The sequence below is a fragment of the Harmonia axyridis genome, chromosome X (genome assembly GCF_914767665.1).
Source record: "Harmonia axyridis chromosome X, icHarAxyr1.1, whole genome shotgun sequence".
Taxonomy (NCBI): Eukaryota; Metazoa; Arthropoda; class Insecta; order Coleoptera; family Coccinellidae; genus Harmonia; species Harmonia axyridis.
This window is the reverse complement of record NC_059508.1, coordinates 36,016,209-36,023,708: the sequence shown is the minus strand read 5'-3', so window position 1 is coordinate 36,023,708 and position 7,500 is coordinate 36,016,209. Positions and strand designations below refer to the sequence as shown.

The window sequence follows — 7,500 nt, the reverse complement described above, 5'->3', positions numbered from 1 at the left end:
TCAGCTTAAAGTTATTCAGAGTCACCAAATTGTACGATGACGAGCGAACCCGCCACCTATTGGTTTTGATCTAATAAAAGCGCTCCTTCCGTTCCCGGTCGGAGCTCTATTTGCATGTATTAGCTCTAGAATTACCACAGTTATCCAAGTAAATGTGGGTACGATCTAAGGAACCATAACTGATTTAATGAGCCTTTCGCGGTTTCACCTTAATTTGGCTTGTACTGAGACATGCATGGCTTAATCTTTGAGACAAGCATATGACTACTGGCAGGATCAACCAGGGAACTGCGTGCTTATACGATCGGTCCACGAGATTGCCGGTATGGCCAAACCCGTTCGCCTCTCGTCATGTGGCACTAGCCATGTCGATTGACTTCGACTAGCGCCGCACATCAGTAAGTGCAAGTCCTCGACGAAACGACGTAACAGCCCCCAGTCAGCATGAGACTCAAGCTATATATACATCATCATCATCTCGGACAAAACACCGATCAAAAATGAGAAAGTTTCTAGAAACAATCCCTCGCCAAGGCGTCCATATATAATACGAACCCCCGGCTATCAACTAATTTCTTATACACATTCCATCTCGACCCTTCGCTATACATGTGAATATAACGACACGGTGATTCGAGATTCAACAATATTTGTCGCTCGGAACGAATTGAGTGGTTGCAAATTTTTTGTGAACATAACCCGCAACGGGCAGAGGATCACGATTTTAAGGTTGGTCGCTTAAAGGCCATTCGACTACAAAGAGACGAAGCGGACCGCGACCTCGCTGCATGAGGTTGACGAAAGCGACCCAAGATGCGAAAGCCGAAACCAACACACCTTGCCAGTACCCAAACGCCGAGGTCGGATTCGGGTCTACCACTTACCAACTGAATATCATCCTAAAAAGAACTCCAAACAGTCTAGGACAGGACCCATTCTCCACCCCTTCTATATATGTCAGGAGAACCCCGGATTCCCCTCCAGACACGATTTAGCAAACTTTTCCCGATCGATCCGACCCACCGAGGCCGTTTCGACCGTTCGCCGCGCCTACTAGAGCTGATTTCTTCGGACTCCGATCAGAAAATCCGCCGATGCATGTCGTTAACACCTAGTCCGCCTCGTCCGATCGATCGAGGCCGTTTCGACCGTTCGCCGCGCCTACTAGAGCTGATTTCTTCGGACTCCGATCAGAAAATCCGCCGATGCATGTCGTTAACACCTAGTCCGCCTCGTCCGATCGATCTAGGCCGTCTCGATCCACCCATCGCGCATCGAAAGTCGCATCTCTCGAACTCCGATCCGGAAATCGGCCGATGCATCACGTTAACTATTTCTTATATATCTAATATAATATACATCGAGACGGTAAGAATTCTTTTAATCGAAGATATACATATACTTCTCATCAATATCCAAAAGCTTATCGAAAAATAAATTACTCAACTTTTACGTGAAGAATCGTTCACCCAAACCTTATCCCCTATATATGTCAGGAGAACCCAAGGTTCCCCTCCAGACACGATTTAGCAAACTTTTCCCGATCGATCCGACCCACCGAGGCCGTCTCGACCGTCCGCTGCGCCTACTAGGGCCGATTTCTTCGGACTCCGATCAGAAAATATACCGATGCATGTCGTTAACACCTAGTCCGCCTCGTCCGATCTATCTAAACAGTCTCGACGCACCCAACACTCTTTCAAAGTCGGATTACTCGGACTCAATCTGAAAATGGACCGATGCATGACGTCAACACTTAGCCCGCCTCGTCTGATCGATCTAAGCCATCTCGACCCACCCAACACGCCTTCCAAGTCGGATCACTCGGACTTCGATCTGAAAATCTCCGGACTCATTTTTATGAATATCCCCAGTCAGTAAGAACGTTATTTCGCCAATATATACCAACAATAAACCATATTCCAATAGCTGAACCAAAAATATAATTCCCGATCCAAACGTTCTGCATCGCCCAACGCGACCACCTTCCCTATATATGTCAGGAGAGCACAGGGTTCCCCTCCAGACAACACTTACGCTCTATCCCCGACTCTCGGTCGATCGATAGGCCAGGTCAGCGGTGTCTGTTTCGGCCGAAGCTCGGACTTTGGTCAAAATGTTCCGATACAAAATTTGAACCAAGATAGATACAGATATGATTCCTTCTTAAATATACGTTGATTATCGAACAGAATATGGTAAATATTTTGCGATGACCGAGGATTTCATGAATTTTTTTTTTTTTCGAAAAAATTTTCTGTTATCGGAATTTCCTCAAATTTCATTTGGTTGCCTACTAATGCATATTAAAAACGATAATCAACAATCAGAATCATTATTTATCATTTATTTCAATTTTTATAATGAAAAACGTTCACGTCCTTTCGCGCCTCTCGATCGTCGTTTACGTGATGCATCGGTCAGCCCTAGTTTACGTGGTGCATCGGTAAGATCGAGTTCACGTTCTGCATCGGTAAGATCCAGTTCACGTGGTGCATCGGTAAGATCGAGATTACGTGGTGCATCGGTAAGATCGAGTTTACGTGGTGCATCGGTAAGATCCAATTCACGTTCTGCATCGGTAAGATCCAGTTCACGTGGTGCATCGGTGAGATCGAGTTTACGTTCTGCATCGGTGTGATCTAGTTTACGTTGTGCATCGGTAAGATCGAGATTACGTGAAGCATCGGTATGATCGAGTTTACGTTCTGCATCGGTCTGGACTTAGAGATATATTTTCGACGTGAAAATGTTCCGATACAACTTTTGAACCAGGATAGTTAGAGAGATGATTTTTTCTGGGATGTACGTTGATTGGGGAATGGATTGTGGAAAATAACTTGCCATGACCGAGGTGTTCTCGAATTTTTTTTTTTTTTCGAAAAATATTTTCTGATTTTGGATTTTACTCAAATTTGATTTCGTTGCCTTCTAATGTGTTCTAAAAGAGTAAATCAGTAATCAGAATCGAAAAATATTTTTCGGATTTTTTTTTTTTTGAAAAAAAATTTTCTGATTTTGGAATTTCCTCAAATTTGATTTGGTTGCCTTCTAATGTGTTTTTAAAGCGTAAATCAGTAATCAGAATCAATATTCATTGTCGACTTTAATTTTTATAAGGAAAAATGTTCACGTCCTTAAACGCCTCCCCATCATTAGCCCGAGTCCAAGTCGATGTCAGTCCCGAGCGGACGGTGTCAGATACTACCTATCGCCCCGGTCTGGACTTGGCGAGGTATTTCGACGTGAAATGTTCCGATACAACTTTTGAACCAGGATAGTTAGAGAGATGATTTCTTCTATGTTGTACGTTGATTGTGGAATGGATTGTGGGAAATAACTTGCCATGACCCAGGTGTTCTTGAATTTTTTTTTTTTTCGAAAAAAATTTTCTGATCTTGAAATTTCCTCAAATCTGATTGCGTTGCCTTCTAATGTGTTCTAAAAGAGTAAATCAGTAATCAGAATCAATATTCATTGTCGACTTTAATTTTTATAAGGAAAAATGTTCACGTCCTTAAACGCCTCTCCATCGTTACCCCGACTCCAAGACGATGTTAGACCGGAGCGGACGGTGTCAGATGCGACCGATCTCCCCGGTCTGGACTTAGCGAGATATTCCGACGTGAAATGTTCCGATACAAAAATTTAACTGTGATAGTTAGAGAGATGGTTCCTTTTGTGATGTACGTTGATTGTGTAATAGAATATGGAAATAAACTTGAGATGACCGAGGTCTTCTGGGATTTTTTTTTTTTTTCGAAAAATATTTTTCGATTTCGGAAATCCCTCAAATTTCATTGAGATATGTCCTAATGTGTTCTTAAAGCTTAAATCAACAATCAGAATTAATATCCAAAAGTTATTTCATTTTTTATGAGGAAAAACGTTCACGTCCTTTCCGCTCCCAAAAAGTGAGATATCATAGAAAATATCGCAATATATGTTGTTTACGGCCATACCACGCTGAAATTGCCAGTTCTCGTCAGAACACTGAAGCCAAGCAGCGTCGGGCGCGGTTAGTACTTGGATGGGTGACCGCTTGGGAACACCGCGTGCTGTAAGCTTTTTTTTTACGTTCTGCATCGGTCTGCCGAGATAACGTGGTGCATCGGTATGATCGAGTTTACGTTCTGCATCGGTAAGATCGAGATTACGTGATGCATCGGTAAGATTGAGATTACGTGGTGCATCGGTAAGATCGAGATTACGTGGTGCATCGGTAAGATCGAGTTTACGTGGTGCATCGGTAAGATCCAATTCACGTTCTGCATCGGTAAGATCCAGTTCACGTGGTGCATCGGTGAGATTGAGATTACGTGGTGCATCGGTAAGATCGAGTTTACGTGGTGCATCGGTAAGATCCAATTCACGTTCTGCATCGGTAAGATCCAGTTCACGTGGTGCATCGGTAAGATTGAGATTACGTGGTGCATCGGTAAGATCGAGTTTACGTGGTGCATCGGTAAGATCCAATTCACGTTCTGCATCGGTAAGATCCAGTTCACGTGGTGCATCGGTAAGATTGAGATTACGTGGTGCATCGGTAAGATCGAGTTTACGTGGTGCATCGGTAAGATCCAATTCACGTTCTGCATCGGTAAGATCCAGTTCACGTGGTGCATCGGTAAGATGGAGATTACGTGGTGCATCGGTAAGATCGAGATTACGTGGTGCATCGGTAAGATCTACTTTACGTTCTGCATCGGTCTGCCCTTGTTTACGTGGTGCATCGGTAAGATCGAGATTACGTGAAGCATCGGTATGATCGAGTTTACGTTCTGCATCGGTCTGCCCGATATTACGTGGTGCATCGGTTCAGCCCTAGTTTACGTTGTGCATCGGTCTGGACTTAGAGATATATTTTCGACGTGAAAATGTTCCGATACAACTTTTGAACCAGGATAGTTAGAGAGATGATTTTTTCTGTGATGTACGTCGATTGGGGAATGGATTGTGGAAAATAACTTGCCATGACCGAGGTGTCCTCGAATTTTTTTTTTTTTCGAAAAAAATTTTCTGATTGTGGAATTTTCTCAAATTTGATTTGGTTGCCTCCTAATGTGTTCTAAAAGAGTAAATCAGTAATAGGAATCGAAAAATATTTTTCGGATTTTTTTTTTTTTCGAAAAAAATTTTCTGATCGTGGAATTTCCTCAAATTCGATTTGGTTGCCTTCTAATGTGTTTTTAAAGCGTAAATCAGTAATCAGAATCAATATTCATTGTCGACTTTAATTTTTATAAGGAAAAATGTTCACGTCCTTAAACGCCTCCCCATCATCAGCCCGAGTCCAAGTCGATGTCAGTCCCGAGCGGACGGTGTCAGATACTACCTATCGCCGAGGTCTGGACTTGGCGAGATATTACGACGTGAAATGTTCCGATACAACTTTTGAACCAGGATAGTTAGAGAGATGATTTCTTCTATGTTGTACGTTGATTGTGGAATGAAATACGGAAAATAACTCGCCATGACCGAGGTGATTACGATTTTTTTTTTTTTTTCGAAAAAAATTTTCTGATCGTGGAATTTTCTCAAATTTGATTTGGTTGCCTCCTTATATGTTCTAATAGCGATAATCAACAATCAGAATCAAAATCCATGATCGGGTTTGATTTTTATAAGGAAAAATGTTCACGTCCTTTTTTTCAACCCCGACTCATTGACGATGTTAGAACCGAGCCGGCGGTGTCAGATACGACCGATCGCCCCGGTCCCGATCGTCATTCACGTTGTGCATCGGTCTGCCCGAGATTACGTGGTGCATCGGTATGATCGAGTTTACGTGGTGCATCGGTAAGATCCAATTCACGTTCTGCATCGGTAAGATCCAGTTCACGTGGTGCATCGGTAAGATGGAGATTACGTGGTGCATCGGTAAGATCGAGATTACGGGGTGCATCGGTAAGATCTACTTTACGTTCTGCATCGGTCTGCCCTTGTTTACGTGGTGCATCGGTAAGATCGAGATTACGTGAAGCATCGGTATGATCGAGTTTACGTTCTGCATCGGTCTGCCCGATATTACGTGGTGCATCGGTTCAGCCCTAGTTTACGTTGTGCATCGGTCTGGACTTAGAGATATATTTTCGACGTGAAAATGTTCCGATACAACTTTTGAACCAGGATAGTTAGAGAGATGATTTTTTCTGTGATGTACGTCGATTGGGGAATGGATTGTGGAAAATAACTTGCCATGACCGAGGTGTCCTCGAATTTTTTTTTTTTTCGAAAAAAATTTTCTGATTGTGGAATTTTCTCAAATTTGATTTGGTTGCCTCCTAATGTGTTCTAAAAGAGTAAATCAGTAATAGGAATCGAAAAATATTTTTCGGATTTTTTTTTTTTTCGAAAAAAATTTTCTGATCGTGGAATTTCCTCAAATTCGATTTGGTTGCCTTCTAATGTGTTTTTAAAGCGTAAATCAGTAATCAGAATCAATATTCATTGTCGACTTTAATTTTTATAAGGAAAAATGTTCACGTCCTTAAACGCCTCCCCATCATCAGCCCGAGTCCAAGTCGATGTCAGTCCCGAGCGGACGGTGTCAGATACTACCTATCGCCGAGGTCTGGACTTGGCGAGATATTACGACGTGAAATGTTCCGATACAACTTTTGAACCAGGATAGTTAGAGAGATGATTTCTTCTATGTTGTACGTTGATTGTGGAATGAAATACGGAAAATAACTCGCCATGACCGAGGTGATTACGATTTTTTTTTTTTTTTCGAAAAAAATTTTCTGATCGTGGAATTTTCTCAAATTTGATTTGGTTGCCTCCTTATATGTTCTAATAGCGATAATCAACAATCAGAATCAAAATCCATGATCGGGTTTGATTTTTATAAGGAAAAATGTTCACGTCCTTTTTTTCAACCCCGACTCATTGACGATGTTAGAACCGAGCCGGCGGTGTCAGATACGACCGATCGCCCCGGTCCCGATCGTCATTTACGTTGTGCATCGGTCTGCCCGAGATTACGTGGTGCATCGGTCTGGACTTAGAGATATATTTTCGACGTGAAAATGTTCCGATACAACTTTTGAACCAGGATAGTTAGAGAGATGATTTTTTCTGTGATGTACGTCGATTGGGGAATGGATTGTGGAAAATAACTTGCCATGACCGAGGTGTCCTCGAATTTTTTTTTTTTTTTCGAAAAAAATTTTCTGATCGTGGAATTTTCTCAAATTTGATTTGGTTGCCTCCTAATGTGTTCTAATAGCGATAATCAACAATCAGAATCAAAATCCATGGTCGGGTTTGGTTTTTATAAGGAATAATGTTCACGTCCTTTTTCGCCTATGTTCTTTTTCGACGTGAAATGTTCCGATACAACTTTTGAACCAGGATAGTTAGAGAGATGATTTTTTCTGGGATGTATGTTGATTGACGTACGAAACTTGGAAAAAAATAGAAAAGACCGAGGTACTCTAGAAAAAAAAATTTATTGAAAATATTTTTTTGATTTCGGAATTAATTCGAAATTCATTC

At 41.8% G+C, this 7,500-nt stretch overlaps 2 non-coding genes across 2 annotated transcripts in view; one reads left to right on the top strand and one right to left on the bottom strand.

Annotated features, from left to right (window-relative positions):
- LOC123687765 overlaps positions 1-287 on the bottom strand; it is a 1,906-nt gene extending 1,619 nt beyond the window's left edge. The window contains exon 1 of the ribosomal RNA XR_006749474.1: positions 1-287. This exon is cut by the window's left edge and continues 1,619 nt beyond it. This is a non-coding gene — a ribosomal RNA (small subunit ribosomal RNA).
- Positions 288-3,948: 3,661 nt separating this feature from the next.
- On the top strand, positions 3,949-4,067 carry LOC123688342. The gene has a single exon (XR_006749870.1). It is a non-coding gene; the product is annotated as a 5S ribosomal RNA (ribosomal RNA).
- The last annotated feature ends 3,433 nt before the right edge of the window (positions 4,068-7,500 follow it).